At 40.4% G+C, this 23,738-nt stretch overlaps 1 protein-coding gene across 2 annotated transcripts in view; it reads left to right on the forward strand.

Annotated features, from left to right (window-relative positions):
- The window catches only part of IKBKB (inhibitor of nuclear factor kappa B kinase subunit beta), a 1,482,168-nt gene that overhangs the window by 1,040,935 nt on the left and 417,495 nt on the right, over positions 1-23,738 (forward strand). The window lies entirely within an intron of this gene.

Here is a 23,738-nt window from a genome sequence, read left to right on the forward strand (position 1 = left end):
AAATGCTTGAGAGTCAGTAATGCAGTAGGTAAAAGGTAATGGAAGGAGTCAAAACCTATACCCTTGACTACCGGGAGCAGAGTATTAACAGATCAGTCTTAATTCTCTGTTCTAACTGCCAGACAGACTTTTGGCTGCTTTCTTCATTGGTTACGATTGTCTTGCTCCTGTTTCAGGTGAGGCCAGTCCATTTTGGAGTCTTTTTTAAGGGATAGACTTGTGTGGGTGCTGAGCATTTACAGTGTGACTTTGTGAAAATTCTATACATATTTCATATATACATTACTAGGTAGAAGAAAATAAACTAATTAAATTTTGAAAGGGTTGCTGCCAGGAGGCAGTACTTTCCCCGGTGGTACTCCTTCCTCCGGGGATCAAAGGAAATGACCCCAGAGATTTTGAAGCTCAGATCTAAGGATAGGGCTCATAAGAGGAATGATAAAATGGCTAAACGTTGACCATCCAAGAAATCTACTTTAATGCGTGCCCCCCCCCCCCCCCCAAGCAAAAGAGACAGCAGTATGACGTATACTGAGGCAGGATAGCTTTCCATCACCATCAGAACATAAACTAGGCAGATTGGCTTCATCTTGACCTCTGTGTGCCATGTTTTTTTAGGTCCAAATCTGCCTTATCTAATCATAGCCATTTGAACATTGTGGATATAAACTGTGGGAAGATGATGAAGGCACTTTTGCAGCCTAAGACAGGTGTATAGCCCCTTCCTGTTTTGGTTATACGCTGGATACTAGAGTCTTAAAATTAACCCTCCTTTTCTGATGTCTCCTTATTGGTTCCTTTTAATCACAATCTTGTTGAGGTTGGGGAGCATCCTGCAAACAAACTTCAGTGACAACACAAGTAATGCACTTTGATATTACTGTGAGTGAGCTTTTGTGACCATAGCCTTTTCCTTCAACTTCTCCTTTGTCAGAAGTGCATTTACATAGACTGCTTTCGCATGGGTTACTTTGTTGCCAGGCTTTCTTTTAGTCTCAGGTCTCAGAGTCAAAGGGTCGAGGTCAGCTTTTACACCAAAGCACTTTATGCTTCCTAGCATTCAGGCCCTTAGTCCTGAAGAGTTTGATCTGATCTCAGCTCAAGGAAACCTCTCATTGTCAATTAACATCAGTCAGTTAGTGCCTCCAACCACAAAATTATTTGTGCTAGCTGGTACCAACTCCAATCCCTTGATATTGATATTTTTGTGGCAGAGGGCTTGGGGCTTCTTTGGTGCTTTTGAGCTTAAACCCAAGATCCTTATTATCTGCTCCTGTAGCTCTTCGATCTTCCTGTCATCAGGTCAGTGGATTGGATAGCCGTCTGCAAGATCAACTTTGAAGGTCTAATTATACTTCAGCTTTCTGTTCCTCCTGTGAGCCATCTTGACCAAGAAAGGGGAGGAAGCATTTGTAAATGAGAAAATACACCGATTCCCCCTTAGAGTCCCTGACACCATACAAGGAAAGAAAAGATGCAGGTGATTCCTCAACATCCCCCCAGATGAACCCAGATTTTGAGATATCTGAAAGTTGCTGCAGAAAAAAGGGGGTATGACCTACAATGCCACTCTCATATCTGAAAAAAAAAATCATTCAGGAAACATTCTGATCTCCCTCGACCTCCTGGTTGATTCCCCGTGCAGACAAGATGATTCTTTTTGTAATCAAGGAAGTCTTGAAGAACCCAGATGTTGTGGCTGTGGCCACAGGATTGGGGTATTTGGGTCCAAAGTCCAGTAATTGTTTCTTTCATTGCAGCAGTAGCCCTCAAAAGGATTTCAACTCTGTAATAAATTTTCAACACGATAATTCAAAACAGAAATAAAACTCTAAATATTTTCATTCACATATGGAGGTATAAACACAGAATCACATTGAATTTTACTTGTATCAAAAAAACTGTAAGCATTATTTAGTTCATCAACAAAACATTCATCAGGCACACACGAGTAAACAGAATTATCTGAGCTATCATCCAGATCTGCGATTATATTATCACCTTGCTTTTCAATGTAATCCAAAAGATGTAACTTCCTGCCAAGCCGAAACAATTCACATTTAATAATATGTAGTCTTGGTAATACTGTGGGAATGAATTTCAGGCCCAAATTTAGCACTGAAATAGTTGCTTCTGGAATATCTATAGCAGACAAATTAAGTACCAAAGAATCACTCAACGACAAAATTTGCATACAATTATCAATTCCATTTAGTTTTTTTGTTGTTTTTTCCTAACGAGTGTCTATCGGTATTTCTATTCTGTCCTCAGTCATTTCTGCCCCTTTTCTTACCCTGATATTGGTTTTCTTTCCAAAAGCATTTATTGTGTTCTACCGGGTTCTAGGCTGCAGGAAGTGATGGATAGCCATATGCTTCACAATCTCCTTCCGTAGTCGCCTCCGTTTCATTCGAAGTTGCAAAGAAGATGGAAGCAGCTTTATGACCTTACCTTCACCAAACATTATGATGTCACTGTCTTAGATATGTGTTTACATAGAAGCGCTTTATCTAAGTTATAGTATTTTATGTCTGTATTTATTTTGTTCTTTTTTCTGTCCACCAATTCTTTCTCATATTCTAGCAGCTTGTTGTTAATTTCTGTTAGCAGTCCATCCACCCATGAAACACTCAGCTGTTTATACATTTCAGCACTAATGGCAAGCACCTCTTCCTTAATTATTTTCTGTTTTAACAGATTCCTTTAAATGGGTATCAGTACCCATTCTATAGAGCACTGGTGTGCTGCCATTATCCATCGTTTTTTAAAATTGTTGTCTTCTTCACATTCTGGGTGAAAAGGGGTGGTAGGAGTTTTAAATGCTCTTAAATTACAAGGAGCAATATTAAATTCCAAGTATCTCTTAAGACGTCAGATATTAAGGTGGACATTAGTGTCTTTTAACAACGAGTTCTCCAACTTCTCATTTAGTTCCTGTAATTCATCAGGAAGTGTCACAGTACCTGTAGAGCCCACAGAAATGAAAGGGTTATCAAAACGCCGATTCCTTTCCAGTATTTGTTTCTCGCAGACATTACCGGAAGCATCCGTTGTTCTGGAGACTCGCTTGTTCACCTGAAACAAGTATTGCTCCATCGAGTGTTGAGTACTGTCAGCATGGTCCTCAAATCTGTAATGCTTCACAATCCTCCTGACAAAGAAACTGGAGTCTTGGACTTTATGGCAGTGAGCCCTCACATTCATTTTTTTTTTGTTTGTTTTTTAGGCACTGTCCTAAGACATTACCCGATGGCACCAATACTGACACTCAGTTGGCCCATTTGTTCTGAGGGCATAGGAGCTGAATATTCCCAGGGTGGGTGAGAACCCTAAAGCTCATTCTGTCAGAAAATCCCTATCAGCTCTTCTATTCTGTCAGGAGTCAGGTGGTGGAGAGTAGGCCAGCTAGTCCTGGGAGGACAACCTACCCTCTCCCCATTGGCGGCACCTCTACGGCTCCTCTGAGCCCACTGTTGTTGCCTCCCAATGGGAGGTGTCCTACCATATGCTGAATTCTCCTTGGCTTGCTGGCTGTAAGCATCATGACAGTGCGGGATTGACTAGTACTCCTGGTTGGTGTCCTGCTTATAACTGCCAGAGCCCCCCTATGAGATGGGGTGGGTAATCCAGCAACAGCTGCTGACTCCCACCTTCCCCTAGCCAGCTCCTACAGGCACCCGAGCCACTTCTTAGACTTAGGTCAGCACCCTTCAGATTCTTGATTTGGGCACTCATCTGTCTTTCACATTTGTTATATTTTAAATGTGGCATTGTAGATGAAGTGGATAAGATAATGGAAAAATTGCCAGACAGTGAGATCTTGAAACTCAAACTTGTATGTGAGGCAACAATTCTCTTATGTATTTCTTACTTGATCATTCTCCTAATACATAATGCTGAGTACAGTGTAGTGAAGACCATGAGCGCTAGCATGTGTCTACATCGCCACACATGGTTGCACCTCATCAGTTTTTACTTCGAACTTCAAGACATCCTTTATTAGAGCACTTTTCAGTGGAACTGACCTGTTGTGTCCCAAAGTGATAGTTTGCCAGACAGGTTGCCTTTACAGCAGATGTTTGCATCTTAGTCAATGGTCACCATCCTGTATACACACTTTTACAAAGGATTGCATATTAACTGTGTACTGTAGAAGTTTTATCCTTTTTTAAAAGGCTAGGCAGTGGTGGGATTTAGCAGATTGATTAGTGGCAAATTTAGCTGTTTTGTTTATAGCATTGCTCCATTTTTGTTAGTAGACATTGCTAAAGGTTGGTGTAGATGGGGTCAGTGTATAGTAATGGAGATAGGAGATATGCAGAAGCTATTGTTTTTTGGCATTGCTAGTTAAAACTTGTTTGCTGTGATATAGGAATCCACTTTTCTGTGGGTTTTCCTGATAGCTTGTTGTGTTTGAATAACAAGCTTTAGGTGGTTATGTATGATGACACCAAGCCGCTTTGTATGAGACACGTGGGGGGGGGGGGTGTTAGATGAGGTGATGGAGAAGTTATTTTTTGTAATATGCAGATTTTGGTGTGAAAAGAAATAACTTGGTTTTCTTAAGATTCAGCAGGAGGTGCAAATTGCTGAGATGGGTTTGTGTAGAAGAACAAGCTTTTGGGGTCTTTTCCTGAAGGTTTTGGAAGGACTTGGCTATAGTTATCAGTGTAGCATGATCAGCATACTGAATGCAGTTATATAGTTAATCATAGTGTAGAAGTCATTAATAAAAATGCTAAAGAGTATGGGGCCAAGATTGAGCTTTGTGGGAAGAAGTGTACTGCCTGTAGCCTGTTAAAAAGGTAGCTTTGGAACCTGGGGGTCAAGGCCTAATGAGGATAATCTGTGGAGAAGCGTCTGATGGGATACAGTGTCAAATGCCTTGGATAATTCAAGGAATAGAGAAGAAAGTACAGTTGTATAACTAAACTTTTCTTAACAGTAGATGTTCAAATGGTCACTGTTTCAGTAGCCTTAGCTTTATGGATATATCCTGCATAGGATATAACTGCCAGACAGCTTCCAAAGCTTCAAGGCATCTTTCATGCACCCAGTCAGCTTGAGCTGAGCTGACTAAAAAGACAGGTTTGGGTGTCAAACCCTTCAGATCTTTCATGCTAGCAGAGAGATGAATGCTGTACCTTGAAAGGTCAGTTCTAGAATAACAAAACATAAATGTCCACACCTTGGCATAAACACATCAAAGAACAAGGGGGAGAAAAGGAGGGATCTGCTACTGCTTTGATGATTTGAACATCTAATGTTATGGTAAGTTTGTTTACACAGTTGTACTATGTTCATCATATTTATCACTGCTGCAGTCACCTTAGCTATATGGATAGAGTTCCCAGAGAAGGAATCAAGCTTATAGTGCTTTGTGAAAGTAGGTACAGAGGACCAAACTGCAGCTTCTAGAATATTTCTGGACTCCAACCCTTTGCAAAACAGCCATGGAAGAAGCCAAGTCCCCCTGGTGGAGTGAGACTTGACCACCTTGGAATATTTTTGTTGTAGTGAGTAGGACAAAAGGTAATAGCCTTAGACAACAATTTGTAAATGGTTTGTTCTGACACAAGTTGTCCCTTCTTACCTTCACAAGAAATGAACAATTTGATCTGAAGATCTGAAAGATTTAATTCTGTCAAAATAGTAAACGTAAAAAACACCAAGACTGCCGATCCCAAGAGGAAAATGTTGTGACCGCTGATAAAATAAGAGTAAACCCAAATAAGAAAAACAGCAACAGCAGTCAGCAAATATGGCAAAGCTTGAAGAATCACGAGCATAAAAGTATATAAAAGCTTTATTATGAGCAGTGGCTTAGTAGCTTCATCAGACCATACACCAAACTAATGACAAGAATTTAAAAAGTATGTGAAAACCAATCACAGAAAGTATTGAAAATTACATCATATCCTTTAAATTAGCTACATAGTAACTTCCAGCCCCTAGTGGATACATTTGTGTCAGACGAAAACAACCACTGACTCATGTATACACAATGTATCTTAACGCTCTTATAAAATTATGGAGCTTATGGAAAACCCTTGTAACATATAATAAACATTCAATAAACATTACATATCTTCAGTTATCAATAGTTTGGCAACTCTGAATAAACTAGTTTATGTGATAAAATAAAAAACACATCCCTAGTTGTAACCTAGTTGTCTTTTATGTTAATAATAATTTGAGCCTTTAACTTTTAAATATGAATGTAAAAGTATTTTGAGTATGTGTTTTCACTTCCATATTTATTGAATAAGATCTCCGTAGTGAACGTTCCGTTACAACTAGGGATGTGTTTTTTATTTTATCATAGATTAGTTTATTCAGAGTTGCCAAACTATTGATAACTGAAGATATGTAATGTTTATTATATGTTACAAGGGTTTTCCATAAGCTCCATAATTTTATAAGAGCGTTAGATACAGTGGGTATACATGAGTCAGTGGTTGTTTGTCTGACACAAATGTATCCACTAGGGGCTGTAAGTTACTATGTAGCTAATTTAAAGGATATGATGTCATTGTCAATGCTTTCTGTGATTGGTTTTTCACATACTTTTTAAATTCTTGTCATTAGTTTGTTGTATGGTCTGATGAAGCTACTAAGTGAAAGCGCTTACCGTTCATAATAAATACGTTTTTTATATACTTTTATGCTCATGATTCTTCAAGCTTTGCCATATTTGCTAACTGTTGTTGCTGTTTTTCGTATCTGTCAAGATAGTGCTTGAGTTGTCTGTGGACATCCAAGGCATGGAGTATCCTTTCTCTTTCATTTTTAGGTTCAGGAAAGAAAATGGGGACCTGGATAGTTTGGCTTAAAGTCAACTCTGATACCACTTAAGGCATAAAACAAGAATTAGTTCTCAAAGAAACCCTGTCTCTGTGAAAAATGAAACTGGGTGGACTCACCATAAGATCTTATAACTCAAACACCCTTCTTGCAGAGGTCAGAGCAATCAGTAAAACTGTTTTCCATGTTAAAGACCTCAAGTCAGCCAGGGTTAGCTAGTTCAAGTGGAGCAAGTGTTAGCTTCTCAAACACATAGTTAAGATCCCAAGGAGGAGCCACAGATTTTCTTGGAGGCCTCTATGGAAAACCCCTTTAAAAAACATTTTGACACAAGGATGCATTGAAAGAGGAGGATCCATGGGCAGACCTGCTGAAATGGCTGGTAAATGAACCTTGGCAAAGTAAGAAAGCCCATAGGATAGTAACTCACACAAATGTTGTAAAAGCAGAGAACAACTAGCTTTGAATGGGTGCTGGTTTTGTTGTTGGCACCAACTAGAAAACCTTTTCCGTTTGCTAATGTATGATTTTCTAGTAGCAGGCTCTCTCGTCACCATTAGTACCTGCTGCATATCCTCAGTAAGCAGATGCCTAAGTGGAATTAACACCCTATCATCCAGGCAGTCAGCTGAAGTTGTTTGGGGTAGAATGCATCAAACACCCCTGTTCTTGTGTGTGTAAATCCAGTCTGTGGGGAAGCTTGTGGTAATTGCCCCTGATCATTCCCAAAAGAATGGAAAACCATAGTTGCCTGGGCTAAAGGGGAGTCACCACAATGATCTTTGGATTTCTTCTGAATCTTTAGAAGTACCCTGAGTATTAGTGGAAAGGGTAGAAAAGCATGCAGTAGCATTCCTTCTATGGAAAAGACAGGTAATCTGTCTACCAGGCCTTCTTATGTAGAGTCCTGGTGCAGAATCTTATCAGCTGATTGTTCACAGAGGAGGCAAGTAGGTCTACTTGAGGAACTCCCCACAGATGAATCAAATTTTTGAAGATTCCCTGATCTAGTTTCCATTCTAGAGGGTCTGCTGTTGTCCTGCTCAGTTTATCTATCACTCAGTTGTGTTCTGATGGAATGATGGATGACTGTAGAGTGAAACTGTGCTGTGAAGCTCTATCTCAAGCTAAGATGGCTAGTCTGCAAGGGGGATATGACTTGGTTTGCCCTTTGCTATTGATTTAACAAATGACTGTGGTATTGTCTGAAACAACCAAGAGGTCCCAGGGACCAAATACGATCCAGCGATTTGACTGCTCTGATCAGGGCAAGCATTTATTTTATGTGTATGTGCTTGTTTCTGTCCTTGGTGTCTTTTATCCCTCCTGAAGTTGCTCCCAAGCAAAGCCTGAAGCATCTGTGGTGACCGACTGTTTTGGAAATGGGGGAGGAGAAGGGGAGACATGGAGTTAAGGATATTTGCTGTCTTCATCAAGTGATTTCTCTTCTGACAAACCCCAGCACTGGGATTTGAAAAGATGATGGATGGTGCTGGGACCAAAAAGACTTGAGATAGCATTGAATCTTTCTCATGTGGAGCCTTGCCAGGGGTGATCATAAGAATTATAGATGCCATGAGACCCAAACTCATGAGGTATTCCCTCACAGTGACTGAAGTCTTAGTGGAAAACCTTAGAAACAGATGTAGGTGATGATCTGTTTTTCCTGTAAAAGAAAAGCAGTGTGAACTGACGTGTCTAGCTGACATCCCTGGAACACAAACCTATGTGAAAAAGTCAAAAAAAGACTTTTTGACTGTTCTCTTGGAACTCCAGCTTGTGAAAGAGATCTCTCACCCAAGTGATAGATTCCTGACATTTTGAAAAAGATGCTTCAAAGATAAGCAAGTCATTTAAATATGGAAAATGTGGATACCCTTTGGCTTACAATGAGCTATAACTGGTAGAGACTTTATGAACACTCTTGGTGCAGTGGATACTCCAAAGGAAAATGCAGAGAACTGATAATGTGATCCAGACACACAAAACCTTAAGAAAAAACTGAAATGTCTACCAGTTACAGCTCATTGTAGGCCAAAGGGTATCCACATTTTCCAAGCTAATACCACTGAAGAATTTGAATGAGGAAGAAGAGGCAATCATTTTTGAAGTGATGCAATTTTGAATTTGGGCACCATCACAAACAGGTTTAGGAAACACAAATCCAGAAGTGGTCTCCAAGCATTTTCTTTCTTTGGCATTATAACCATCCCTGAATACAAGCCTTTCCCCAACTGGAACGGAAGAACTGGTTCTGTCTGGGACAGCATATGATGAAGGATAGGTGGAAGTTAGTCTAGTCTGGTGGAATGTCTCCATGGAAAGGGGGAAATTCCTTCCACTGCCATCTGTAACCATGACAAATGGTCTTCAGCACCCATTTGTCTGAACTATCTGTTGCCAAAAAAGAAAAGTGGAGATTCAGACTTTCTAAAAGGGAAATGAGCTGCCAGGGTGGAAGAGGGGACAAGGTCCATTAAATAGTAATTCTGACTTGTTGGACTATCCTTGGGTTTAGGAGATTCCAGAATATTTTTGGAACACATTTGCCATTTTTTCTTAAAAATCTCTTTACCTGCATTTTGTTGAGACTGTTATTGTGTATTGCAAAAAATGGGTGAGGGGTTAGAGAATCTGCAGTAGAGGGGCCTAAAACTAAATCTCTCTCTCTCAATTTCTAGTTTAAAAATCTCATTTTTAACATTATCTGAGAGGTTCTGAGAACCCAGCCAGGCAGACCTCAAAACAAATACCAGTAGCCATAGCTATGTAAGAAGTATCAACTGAGTCATACACACACTGTAAACAATGAGTAGTGTCTTCTACAACAGAAGCTATTCAATTATTTAAAGATGTTTTTTCCTCACAAGAAGAAACTGCAGGCAAAGCATTCCTCATACTTTCACAATTAGTCAGAAAAAACTTTAACATATGAGACTGACAGTTCACAATTCTGAAGATCGAAGTTGCAGAAAAATGCACTTTTTTCCCGTACTTATCAATAATCTTCCCATCCTTAAAAGAAGGAATAGGATTTGAATTAACTAAATGTTTAGCAGCAGTAGGATTAACTAAAACTATTTCTGTTTGGTCAGGTTTGGGAAAAGTGTATAAAAACTCAAGACTGAGGAATTTTATACAGCCTATCTGCCTTTTTAGGGGCAGTTGGCTGACTGTCAAAAAAATTGCAGGCAGTAACACACACAATCCTCTAAAGCTGTCAAAACTGGAGGAATGGGTGAAGGGTCTGGAAATTCCTTCTGTAACAACTCATAGTATTTTTTGAAGGACTTTGTAACCTCAGTGTTCTCCTACTGAAAACACTGGCAAATTCTAAAAATAGTGTAAGAGAGAGCAAAACCCACAGAGAGATTCAGAAACTGAACTCTCCTGAGTCTAAATCAGAAATCTTAAAAGAAAACCCTATGTCTGTTCCTTCATCTTCCTGTCCAAATTCAGAATGTTAAATCTCTTCAGGAAAAGAGGTGTCCCTCTTTCTTTCATCAGAAACTTCTTTATAAGAAGGATTATTAGCTTGAATTAAACCTTGAGCCAGACCCAGTAAACTATTTCTGTGTAAGGAAATTTGAGGAGGAGTAGCTACAATTTTCGATCTGCTTCTTTTTGACAGGAAAATGGGTGCAGCAGTGTTGTTAATGGCAGCAGTAGCTTTGCCAGTGATGGGCGCAGCATTCTGGCAAAGCAGGGACGCCTTCCCTGTTCTATCTCCAAGAACTGGCTAGACTGCCACTCCCTTGCCCATTGTGGGGACCCCAGCAGCCACAGAGGACATGGCTAACCCCCAGTCCATAGTGGTTTTAGGTGCCACACCAGAGTGATCTTGGGCAAAAGATGAGTGGTCTGAGGTACAAGAAGTGGCCACAGCAGAGTTGCTAGCGTGCTGTGGTAGGAAAAGCTGTTTGCTTAATTTTTTCCTTTGGTGGCTAGAAGAAGGACTGACTGTGGAATCAACAGTTTGTTCCTTGGTCAAGCCAAAAGCAGTGCCCATTTCCCAGAGGAAAAAGTACCAAAAGCTGGTAAAACTTAGTCTTTTAAAGTCATTTTTTCATGCAAAAACACAGTCAAACCATCTGGAAAAAGGCATTTATCCTCCCTCTCTAGAAAGGTGGAAACAATGATTTATCTAACTTCCGACCAATTGCCATCCTCTCTCCTGTCTCCAAAATTCTGGAAAAATGTATCCATAGCCAACTGCTTAATTACTTTCTACATTATAACATCCTCTCCCCAACCTAGCATGGCTTTAGGCTCTTGTAGTCTTCTTGGACACAGTCAAGGAAACCTTGTCTTCTCACTCTTTCTTAATCTTTCTAAGGCCTTTGATGCCATCTTCCACCCACTTTTCCTGTCCAAACTCTCTAATTTAGGTGTATCTCTCCCTACCCTAAACTGGTTTTCCAACTACCCTACAGACAGACAACAAGCAATCAGATGGCACAAATCCTCTTCTCCTTTCCTTTACATCAATACTGGAGTCCCACAAGGGTCCATACTAGGTCCACTGTTCTTTAGCATTTTCATTAGTGATTTCCATATCAGCATATCCTATGCTAATGGAATCCAGTATGCAGATGATGCCACCATCATCTGCATAGTCAATCTACTTCAGAACTACTTACACTCACCCAAAATGCCTTCACCTCCACCAAAACCTGAATGTAAAGTAACCATTTAGCCCTAAATGCTAATAAAACCAAACTTAAGTTATTCACTCCAAAAAAAAACAAAAAAAAAACACCCCTAACGAAAAATGAATTTGTCATTAACTCACTCAACAACACTTGCATGGAAGTAGTCCCTTATACCAAACTTCTAGGCGTCATTGTAGATGAAAACTTAACATTTGACCAGCATATAAACACAAACATCAAAAAAGCCCATCAAAAATTAGGCTTCCTTTATAGGCATAAACGCTTCCTCACCTTTGCAGCAAGACTATCCATTGCCTCTTCCTTTCTACTACCATCCTTGCTCTATGGTGCACCTTTCCTTACTAAGATACTGTCCTCTCTCAAATCCAAACTGGACTCATTCTACAACAAAATCACAAAATTTGTAACCAGTGCCAAACACTCCACCCACTACTGCCTGTCACTCCAATGTTTAAACTGGCTAGAACTTCCCCAACATCTAACATGCCTGTAACTCACCACTGCCCTGTCCTCTCTGTTCACCATGTATCACCCAAATAGACCTCTGCGACTGGTCAGTAAGATGCTCCTAAATGTAGCAAAACCTAGCCTTTCCACTGGCCAAATGTGCTACCCATACACCATTGCCAAACTATGAAATGCTTTCCCTCCATCAATTAGGACTAGCAGCAACCCCAAACACTGTGACATCATTGAAACAACACCTGATCTCTCATTGGATGTACATGTACCAGCACTAACTATAATAAAACCCAATAGGTTCATACTAGGCTATCTGCCCTAGGGCATTTATAAGCCTAGCCAGAGTGTGTTTGGCTTTTGCCACCTATTTTAAATGAATTTTGCTATTCCCTTTTTCGAGGTTAGTATACTGTGCCTCTGTCTAACAGTGACACAGAAGTGATACCCAGGGTAAACCTACGATCTCCCATCCACTCATCAAGATTCCTCTTGAAGAGAGTCAATGAGGGACACTGCCTAACCTGGACTGGGATTTTATTCCAGAGTGAAGGGAGCCTCTGGGTTATGAATCTGCCCCTCCAGCATGTCCTATTTATTTTCAGTGCTGAGGTTCAAGTCTCTCGAGCACGTAGCTCGACGGGATTTGGATTTTCTGAGGTGCAGCATGTCCATTAATTCCAGGTTGGACATGGCTTTATACGTCAGGCACAGATCGCCTCTGAGCGGGTGGTATGCCACTGAGTAGAGCTGGAGTTTCTTTAACCGGGCAGCATATGGCATCTGTTTGAGCCCTTTGATCCGCTTGGTGAGGTACTTTTGGGGTCTTTCCAGTTGCTGCAGGTGTCTGGTAAGGTACATCCCAAAAGGGGCATTGTACTCAATTATGGGCCTGATGAGTGATGAGTAAAGAGGCATGATGACCTCCCCTGATCTAGATGTGAATCCCTTCATGATTAGGTGGGCTATATAAAATGTTTTTCTAACCACTTTGGCCACATGGTTGTCAAATGAGAGATTGCTATCAACTTTGGGTCCCCAGGTCCCTAATTACTTCTTCTGTACTTAATGGATTACCACCTATGTGGTAATTTGTGGGCACTTTGTTTTTGCCAAAGGGGATGACTGTACACTTTTTGGCGTTTAGCTTGAGGCCATGGCTCTGGCACCAGTTGTCTGTTTCTATGAGGCCCTTTTGTAGGATGCTTGTGTCGGCTGGAGAGTCAATTATGGCACCCAGTTTGCAGTCATCTGCGAACTTGGTCAGCCACAGTCCTTCTGTGTTGGCCTGTTCCTCCAAGAAATATATACCGAACAAGAGAGGTCCCAGGACTGAGCCTTGTGGGATGCCACTTGTAACTGGTTTGGAGTCTGACATGGCTCCAGCAATTCTAACCATGTGGTTTCTGTCCTTGAGCCAGTTTGCAACCCATCTAGTGACATAGGGGTTTATATTTAAGCTGGTGAGCTTATCTATAATGCCCGAGTGGAGTATTGTATCGAAGGCTTTTGCGAGGTCCAGGTAGGCTGTGTGGACCACCTTCCCCTCGTCAATGGCCTTGGAGACTGTTTCAAAGAAATCGACCAGGTTTAAGAGGCAGGATCTGCCCTTAACAAAGCCGAACTGGGTAGGATCCAGTGTCTGTAGGTCCCCAATATCCCTATTTATGAGGTCCATGATGATCCCTTCCATAGCTTTGCAGACCAAGCTAGTCAGGCTTATGGGGCGATAGTTTCCAGGATCCGTTGAGGCACCACCTTTGTGGAGAGGGACCATTGTTGCTGTACGCCACTCTTTGGGTACATATCCTGTAGTAAGGCTGAGATTGAACAGTAGTTTTATGTTTGGGTTTAGCTCTTCTTGGAGTTCATGTAGGACGCAGCGCTGGTCCCATTGATGCTGTGTTTTTTGCTTTGGAGAGGGCGGCTCTTACCTGAGCATCTGAGATGTCAGGGGGGCAGCACTCTGCTGGGATAGATATCTGCCCTTTTGGTGGGGAGGGGGGAGAAGTTTGCGCTGAACCTGTCAGCTAGGATGTTGGCAATGTCTGTGGGTTCGGTGTATTTTTTGTCATTTTGGACTAAGTCTGAGCATATCTGGGAATTCCCACCCAGGTTCCTAACATAACTAAAGAAAGCCTTGTGATTATCCTTAGTGTCCTGTGCAATTTTTCTCTCGAAGCTGGCCTTAGACGATTTTATGAGTGCCTGTAGTTTTTTGCTAATACTGATCAGAGATGCCTTCCCTTTTTGGGATTTTGCTCTTATCATGTAGTAGCTTCATCCTTCTATTGTATAGTTTGTTTATGGCTGGGGTCCACCAGACAGGATGCCTGCCTTTGGAGGAATGGGTCTTGGTTTTATTTGGGATTGCATGATCCATGCATTCCTGAAGGTGTTCATAGAATGCGTTTATAAAGGATTCTGCGGTCTGGGCCGTATTTTCCACAGGCCCGGGGGCTTTGAAGGATTCCACCTCGGTTTTGAGGAGTGTGAAATTTGCTTTAGAGAAGTTTTTCACTGTGGTTTTCTGGGCACGGAGTAGGGTCGGGATGTGAATATCCAGTGAGAGTAGTTTATGGTCTGATCTTACCAGTGAGGGATACACTTCTGGTCTGGAGCATAGAGTCCCCATGTTGGTGATGATCAGGTCTAGTAAGTTTTCCCCTCTTGTGGGAGTGGTAACAAGTTGTTCCATAGCATTTGAGTTTATAAATTCTAGGAACCTTTGGGCTAGGGTGTTGGAGCTAGAGTAATGCTCCCAGTCTATGTTTGGATAGTTGAAGTCGCCCAATATAATGGTGTTTGGAGAGACCTTCATATTTTACAGTGTTCTCAGGAAGGCCGAGTGGGGTTCCTGGGTTTGGGATGGTGGTCTGTAGCAGGCTATAAACTGGAAGGCAGTTTTACCCACAGTTAGTTGCACATGGATAGTCTCTGATGCTTCGTGCTGTGCCACCAACCTGGAGGTGTGGGTATCTTTGACGAATATTGATACTCCCTCCTTTTGTGGTTCGGTCCAAGTTTTGGGGCCGAAAAGCATGGTATGAGGTATAACCTGGTAGTGCTGGGGTGCTCTCGGGAGCCTTGAACCAGGTTTCTGTTACTGCACAGGTATCGATGTTCTCCATGCTAAGGAGAGTTTTGAGTGCGTGCATCTTGAGGTTTAGACTTCTGGCGTTGAGTAGCATTACTCTTAGTTTCTTATCCCTTGTGATACCTATGGAGGTGGGTTTGTCTTTTGAGACTTGCCTAAAAAAGGCACTATGGGGGTGGCAAGGGCCTTTGCCAATATCCGAAAGCCCGGTGGTGATAGGTGCAAGCTGTCCCTAGCGAAGCATCGTGGCTTGTCGAGCATGTCATCCCAGGCTGACAGGCATTGGATCCCCTTTGAATGACACCAATACTTAAGCCAATTGTTGAAATTGATCATCTTGTCTTCATATTGTGGCATCTTAGCCTTCCTATTTCTCCTGCCCATCCTCTCCTTCCTCCCTCTCTCACATGTTGCTCAGACTCCTCGTATGTATATGCAGTACTTATAACTTACTAAGTCTTAATATGTGCCACCCAGTCACACAAAACCTATTTATCAGCATTTAGCTACTATATTTTATATTTAATCTAGCAGCCTACACACATCATACATTTCAGAGCATTTTCTGAAAAATAAACTTAAAAAAATCATGAAATAAACAAATGAAATATTTTGTAAATAATAAAAGCTATTAAAACTGTGCAAATAGCAATGTTATCAATAAGTATCCTTTGCAGTCATAATAGTTGGTACATTCCTAGTCTATAAATACTCCAGTATATTATAATGCACACAAACCACAAATCATATTTTTTGTAAGCTTTCACAAAGTTTCATATCTTGAGTTCTTGAGAACTGTACAAACTAGACATATATTGTTAGAAAATGTTTGTTAACCAAACATAAGCTTTCACATAAGAAATTCCTCTGTAAGTGCATGCTTATTGCGATATTTACAGAAATATGAAAACAGATGATTAACTGTATAATTAACAAAACAAACGATACTTATCCAGCTTACAGTGCAGATATCAGTTTTTTTCAGCAACGGCTAGGGTTTCATTTAATGTCATGCAACAGTTTGTAAGTCATTAGTTTTTTTTTTTAATTAAGTACATATGAAAATATTTATTTTCACTTTACTAACAAACAGCTAGCAATATTTCCAGTATAGTGTGATATAAACTAGCACTGACAATGAATTGTCCAGCGTCCCACATTGACCTTTCACACTATGCACTTCAGTTTTGGGAATATGAACATAAATTTGAAAATATGAATAATAAGTGGCAAACAAAGGGCCCGATTCCAAAAGACCTGCTGTCAGTGGATGTGACCACTTACATTGGGAGCAAGGTCAGAGCAGTCCACATATTTATAAATAGACTTTACACTGTATTATGTCACTCATACGGAGTTCAATTGAAGAAAAAATATGGACATGGGAAAGGAAAATAGATTTAATATGGTGTAATATTTATGCAAAGGAGAAAACAAAACTAATCAGTACAAAAAGAACAGCACCAAAGATATTTAAAGAGAAATACAGACAAAGGAATCCGGGCATGGAAAACTTTACAATACACAAAATAAGAAGACAAAGAGGAAAAGGAGATTAGTTATGGAGAAGTTAAAGAAATAGAAACTGAGGTTATGGAGTGCTTGCAAAGTGAAGGACTTTGTGCAGAAAATCTAATTCAGAAAGCACCACAACAGGATAGAGTAATAGATATCCAAATTAAGGGGAAACCAGTGGAACAGAAAGCAATTGGTCAGGTGCCATATGAAGATAACTTGGAGCCTTCCACAGGAAACCAGTATAAACATTCACTTGAACCTGGACAGCATGGGAAGGAACAGAAAACTGTGGAAACTCTGATGCAGTCAAAGTTGAGGAGTGATAGGCCAGTGAGTTCCCATATGGTAGAGCAACGGACGAAACAGGATGAAATTGGTGAGACTGTGTCATAGGAAGATGCTTATAGACCTTCTGTAGAATGCCCACAGGAATTGGAAAACAAGGGATGCGCCCTCACTTTGGAAGAAAATGAGCTAAGAGAAGAATTGCTTGATTTAATAGACATTTACAGATATATCAAGATCAGTGAAAGAAATAGACTGCAGAAGGTTAATAAAACCCAAAAAAGTCAGAAGTCTGATAAAACAAATGAACACAGTAATTAGGACTGTTCACAGAGATCCATGCGATACAACAGAAGTAAACAGGATACATTACTTTGCAGCTAAATTAATAACTGATAAAGTTCTACCACAAGAACACAGGGCAGTGAGGGAAAGCAAGGGAAGAAATTGAATACCATCATGGAAATATAGAATAGAGAAAATTATAAAGCAATTAAGACAAGAAGTATCACTGTTAGAAGTCTATAGAAGAGGGAATAGATCAACAAAAATACTAAGAAAGATAAATGTGATGAAAGCAATGCACAATATCAGAACAGACCAAGATCTGTCATGCACTATCGCAAATAAACTAAAAATTTCAGCACAGGCAGAAAAACTTAGAAGATGCGAAGATAAATATAAAGGAAACATGCAAAATAAGCAATTTATTGATAACCCAAAAAGGTTTTATAGAGAACTGGGAAATAATGTAAAAGAAATTGAAATACAGCCAAAGAAAGAAGAAATAGGTACATTTTGGAGAAGTATCTATGAAGATCCTGTAGAACATAACAAAGATGCTAAATGGATAGAAGAAGTAAAAGAATAAGAAGTTTAAAGGCACAAGATATGAAATGGGATGAAGTAACAGCTAGAGAGATTGCAGTACCTAACTTCTGGTTAAAAGTATTAACATCTTTGCACGAAGATTTAGCCATGAGTAAGAACTATTTATATGCACACCCAGGGAACAGACACCAGCCTGGCTAACAAAAGGAAAAACAATCCTACTTGAGAGTGAACCTGCACGCTACCCTAAAAATTATAGACCAATAACTTGCCTTCCGACGACATATAAACTATACATGGGAATTGATGCAGACAGAGTTTATAGTTATTTAGAAGAAATCTCAATTATGGCAGTCGAACAAAAAGGCAGTAAAAGAAAGTCATATGGAACAAAGGATCATTTGTTGTTAAGTCATACTGGAGAACTTTAAAAAGGGGAAGAATCTAAGTATGGCATAGATTGACTACAAAAAAAGCATTTGATAGTATCCCTCATTCATGGATAAGAGTGCTTAGAAATGTATAAAATACACCCCACACTGATCGACTACATTACAGTGACCATGAAACAGTGGCAGGCCACTTTGCAATTAACCCATGATAAAGGGGAAATTGTTATCCCAGGGATAAAAATTCAAAGGGGGATATTCCAGGGTGACTGTCACCATTACTATTCTGCCTTGCCCTTAATCCATTAAGCTGTTTACTCAACAGCTTAGGCCATGGCTATAATCTGGCTCCTAGAAAACAACAAAGTGTAAAGACTTCTCACCTTCTCTTTTTTGTTGATTAAAAACTGTATAGCTCATCAGATGAGGAACTGAAAGCACAACTGCAAGTTGTCAAAACTTTTTCAGATGGTATAAGAATGTCAATTGGTCTTGATAAATGTGCAAATGCAACCTTTAAAGCAGGAAAACTGCAACACCAGGAATACATCAGTTTGGACAAGAATGTGAAATAAAAGAACTTGAGCAAGGAGGAGTGTATAAATATTTGGGAACTGATGAAGGCTCAATAATAAAACATGAACAGATGTGAATAAAACTTAGTAAGCAATACAATTCAGAAGACTTAAATTAATCCTGAAAACAGCACTGACATCTAAGAACAAAATCCAAGCTATAAACCAATTTGCTGTTCCTGTCCTAGCTTACAGTTTTGGAGTGATTGACTGACCCCAAAACGTGTTGGATAGATTAGACAGGAAAACCAGAAAGATGCTTCATGCTCATCAAATTATTTATAAAAATCGGTGCATTCCAAGAATATATATTCCCCATTCCAAAGGAGAGATGGGCCTCCTTGAAATTGATTATATGTATAGATATGCAATCGTGGGACTCCACACATATCTGCTGACCTCACAAGACCCAAACGTAAGGAAAGTTTTGAAACATGAGGAGAATAAATCTCAGATGACTTATTTGCTTAATCTAGCAGAAGTTTATCGGCATCATGCAGGAATGGAAATCATACCCGAAGTAGATAAAAATCAGGCAGCAACTGAATATGCCAAAAAACAAAAAAAAAAAGAATATAAAGTGAAGGATCAGATGAGAAGGCAAGAAATGTGGAAAAAGCATAAATATAGTTGCAAGTATAGAAAACTTCTGGAAGAACCTCATGTTGATCAGGAATGGTTAAGGAGAGGCGAATTCAAACCAAGAGATGAAAGGTCAATATTGGTGGCCCAAGATACTAGGCTGCATACACATTGGGTTATAAAGTCCATTGTGGGAGAAACAGACAAGTGTAGGTTTTACAAAACCGAATCGGAAACAGTTGCATACCTCGTTGCTGGTTGCGACATATTAATAGTAGAAGGACTGTATACTGAAAGGCATAATAATGTGGCAAGACTGTTGCACTGGGGATTGTGCAAACATTATGGTATTGAAGTGGCTGAAAAACACTGGAAACATGAGCCACAAAGCATCATAGAAATTGAAGAAGTCTACATCACATGGGACCATCCATTACCAACAGTTCAAAAGATAGATGCTAGAAAACTGGATATAGTGGTCCAAGAAAAGAAGACAAGAGTAGCATTGATCATTGAAATTGCCACACCCAGTGACTACAGTATCTTGCGTACAGAGAGACACAAAGTCATAAAATATCAGGATCTGCAGGCAGAAACAAGAGCAATGTGGAAGAAAGATACCCATACAGTTCCAATAGTAGTAGGAGCAATTGGTCTTTTAAAAAATAATTTATAATCGTAGTTAGATACGATACCAATACAGGTAACTCCACACGAACTGCAGGAGGAGTCATTACTGGGAACATTGCGAGTGCTGTGAAGAGCACTACTGACATCAAAGATTGAAACAATACTAATTTCATGAACTTTAATCATACTTTGACTTAAGAATGGGTTCCATTCCTGTCTTGTTATTAGGAAACCCAAAAGACTTGCAGAAATTAAAAAAAAGAGTAGGTCTTTTGGAATCAGTCAGACTTGCATTGAGAGAAACTCTTTTGGAATCTGGCCCAAAGATAAATTTCTCCACTGCTGGAAATCCTAGACTAACAATATTTCTAATACTGGCTATTACTATTTAAGTCACTTAGTTAAAGAAAGAAGACCAAAAAAAGTGTGGACGCTATAAGGCAGTATGGGTGCAAACAGTAAGTATACGAAAAAGGCATTTTAAGCTTTTAAAAATTAAGCACAACACAGTCTAGTGAAAGTCCATTAAAACACAAACTCCTGGCTTTAAAATAACTTTCCTGAACAGGAAAGTGTTTTCCATTTAAAAAATAAATAAATAATAAAAAGTTTTTCCCCAAAGAGAACTTATCTGCCAAGCATAGGAACAGCACAAGCCGATTGTCGATCCTCGAAAGCCTCAGAAGAGTGTACTGTTTAGTGGCAGGAAAGCTCTGAAGAGCATGGCACCCGAACCTTTCTTTTTTAGTCAGCTTAGCTTGAGCTGCTTAACAGTTTGGATGTGTACAGTACCCTGAAGCTTTGGAAGCTGGCCTTCTGTTATATCTTATGCAGGATATAATCCTGTATAGCTAAGGCTACTGAGGCAGTGATCGATATGATGAATATACAAAGTTTCCAGAGTCCATGTGAATGTTGATATGATGGGTGAAATTAAGGAGAGCTGCATTATTACTGTGCTGGGTAGAGGAGATTGTTACCTACTAAGTGTTTGAAAAGTTGGGACTGTATACATTTTTCAAGGATTTTTGATAATGGTGAAAGAGTGACTGTAAGGCAGTAACTACAGCATTCATTGGAGTCCCCTTCTTTGTGTAAGGGAATACGTGACTTTTTCCAGATAATGGGTACATAGTCTTCTTGAACAGATCTGTGTATGAAGATAGAGAGAGGGTATGCTAAAGGTTCAGCAGCCCTGCTAATATATTTTGAGGGAAGGTAATTATCAGTGTGTGCAGTGGGTTTTAGCTTATGAAGTAGGGTTTTGGTGGTGGAGATGAGAACTGGGTTGATGTGTAAAACAGGGATTTTAGAGGATAGTTCTGTTGGGAAGGAGGGAAGAGTTATGTGGATGGTTGTTTATAACAGAGGTGGATGAATGTATGAAATATGAGTTAAGTTGGTTAGACATCAGTCTGGTATGGTTAGAGGTAGTAGGGGATTATTTGGCTTGATATGGTTGATGATGGCAGGGGATGATTAGGCTCGGTACAGTTGGTGGTAGTAGGGGATGGCTCGGTACAGTTGGTGGTAGTAAGGGATGGCTCAGTATGGTTGATGGTACTAGGGGATGATTAGGCTCAGTATGGCAGTTGGTAGTAGGGGATGATTGGGCTCGGTATGGTTAATTATAGCGTATGATTAAACTCAGTATGGTTGGTGCTAGTAAGGGACATTTGGGCATGGTATAGTTGGAATTAGGGGATGATTAGGCTCTAAGATTGGTAGTTTTAGGGGCTGGCTCAGTATGGTTGGTGGTAGTAGTGTATGATTAGACTCTATGGTTGGTGGTAGTAGGGAATGATTAGGCTCAGTATGGTTGGTGGTATTAGGGGATGATTAAGCTTGGTATGGTTGACGGTAGAAGAGAATAATTAGACGTGTATGATTGGTGGGGACGATTGGAGTCTGTATGGCTGGTGGTTGTAGCAGAGGGATTTGCCTCAATATGATTGATGATAGTATGGGAATGATTAGGGTTGGTAGAGTTGGTTGTAGTAGGGGATGGTTCTGTATGGTTGGTGGTAATAGGGAATGATTAGGCTCCGTATCGTTGTTGGTAGTAAGGGAATGACTGGGCTCAATATGGTTGGTGGTAGTAGGGGTGATTAGGCTTGGTACGGTTAATGGTAGTAGGGGATGATTAGGCTCAGTATTATTGGTGTTAGTAGGGGATGATTAGGCTTGGTATGATTGGTGGTAGTAAGGGATGATTGGGCTCTGTATGATTGGTGGTAGTAGGAGATGGCTGAATGTGGTTAGTGGTAATAGGGGATGGCTGTGTATGTTGGTAGTAAGGGATGATTGGGCTCAGTATGGTTGGTGGTAGTAGGGGATGGCTCATTATAGCTGATAGTAGAGGATGTCTCTTTATGGTTGGTGGTAGTAGTTGACGATCAGGCTCGGTATGGTTGGTTGTAGTAAGGGATGATTGGGCTCATCAGTATGGTTGGTTGAACTAGGAGATGATTAGGCTCAGTGTCATTGATGGAAGTAGGGGATGATTGGACTCTGGTTGGTAGTATGGGATGATCTGTATGATTGGTGGGAGGGGATGATTGGTGGTATTAGGGGATGATTAGGCTTGGTATGGTTGGTTGTAGTAGCGAGCGATTGGGCTCAGTGTGGTTGGCGGTAGTTGGGGGTGATTGGGTTTGGTATGGTCGGTGGTAGTAGACGATGGCTTGGTATGGTTAGTGGTAGTAGGAGATGATTAGGCTTGGTATGGTTGGTAATAGTAAAGGATGGCTTGGTACAGTTGGTGATAGTGGGGATGGCTTGGTACGGTTGATGGTAGTAGGGGATGAATTGGACTTTATATGGTTGATGGTAGTAGGGGATAATTAAGCTCAATATGGTTGGAAGTAGCAGGAGATGATTATGCTCGGTATGATTGGTAGTAGTGAGGATAGCTTGGTATGGCTGGTGGTAGTAGGAGATGATTAGACTTTGTATGGTTGGTTTTAGTAGGAGATTATTAGGCTTTTTATGGTTGGTGGTAGTTAGGGGATGGCTGGGTATGGTTGTTCGTGGTGGGGTGGCTCAGCATGGTTGGTCATAGTGGGGGATTGCTCGTTATGGTTGCTGGTAGTCTGGGATGGCTCTGTACGGTTGGTGGTACTGGGGATGATTGTGCCCGGTATGGTTAGTGGTAATAGAGGATGATTAGCCTTGACATGGTTGGTGGTTGTAGGGGATGATTAGGCTCATTATTGGTTGGTGGTAGTAGAGGATGATTGGGCTCAGTATGGTTACTGGTAATAGAGGATTATTAGCCTTGATATGGTTGGTGGTTGTAGGGGATGATTAGGCTCATTATGGTTGATGGTAGTAGGGGGGGATGATTGGGCTCAGTATGATTGGTGGTAATAGGGGATTATTAGCCTTGATATGGTTGATGGTAGTAGGGGATGATTGGGCTTTGTATGGTTGGTGGTAGTAGGGGATGATTGGGCTCGGCAGCGTGGCTTTAACAAAGTGTTAATGGAGGATCAGAGTTGTTTAGGGTTCTTAGTGTTTGTCTCTTGGATCAAGTTGTAGTGAGGTTTTTATATGTATATTAAGCTTTTTAAGGATAGTCTTACTAACTTTCTGCTTCTTTAGGATTTTCTCAATTTGACAGTATACTTTTCATGAGTGCTGTAGGCATTCGACAGTTTTTAATTACAGCTTTCAGTAATATTCCTGTGTATGATTTATGCATTGTCTGTGGAGTATTATAGTTCTGAACTGCATGCTATTGCAGGAGAATGTTTTAACTTTTACTTTTGTAGCTGTGCAGACTAGTTCTGTGTAATTGTGTATGTTATAGATGTATAGCCAGACTGTCAGCAGAAAAGGTCTCTGAGCCTTTCAGGTGTACTTGGGTAGAAAAGGGAGGTGTCCGTGTCTCCTT

Source organism: Protopterus annectens, chromosome 9.part0, assembly GCF_019279795.1.
Source record: "Protopterus annectens isolate FY-2018-M chromosome 9.part0, PAN1.0, whole genome shotgun sequence".
Classification (NCBI taxonomy): Eukaryota; Metazoa; Chordata; order Ceratodontiformes; family Protopteridae; genus Protopterus; species Protopterus annectens.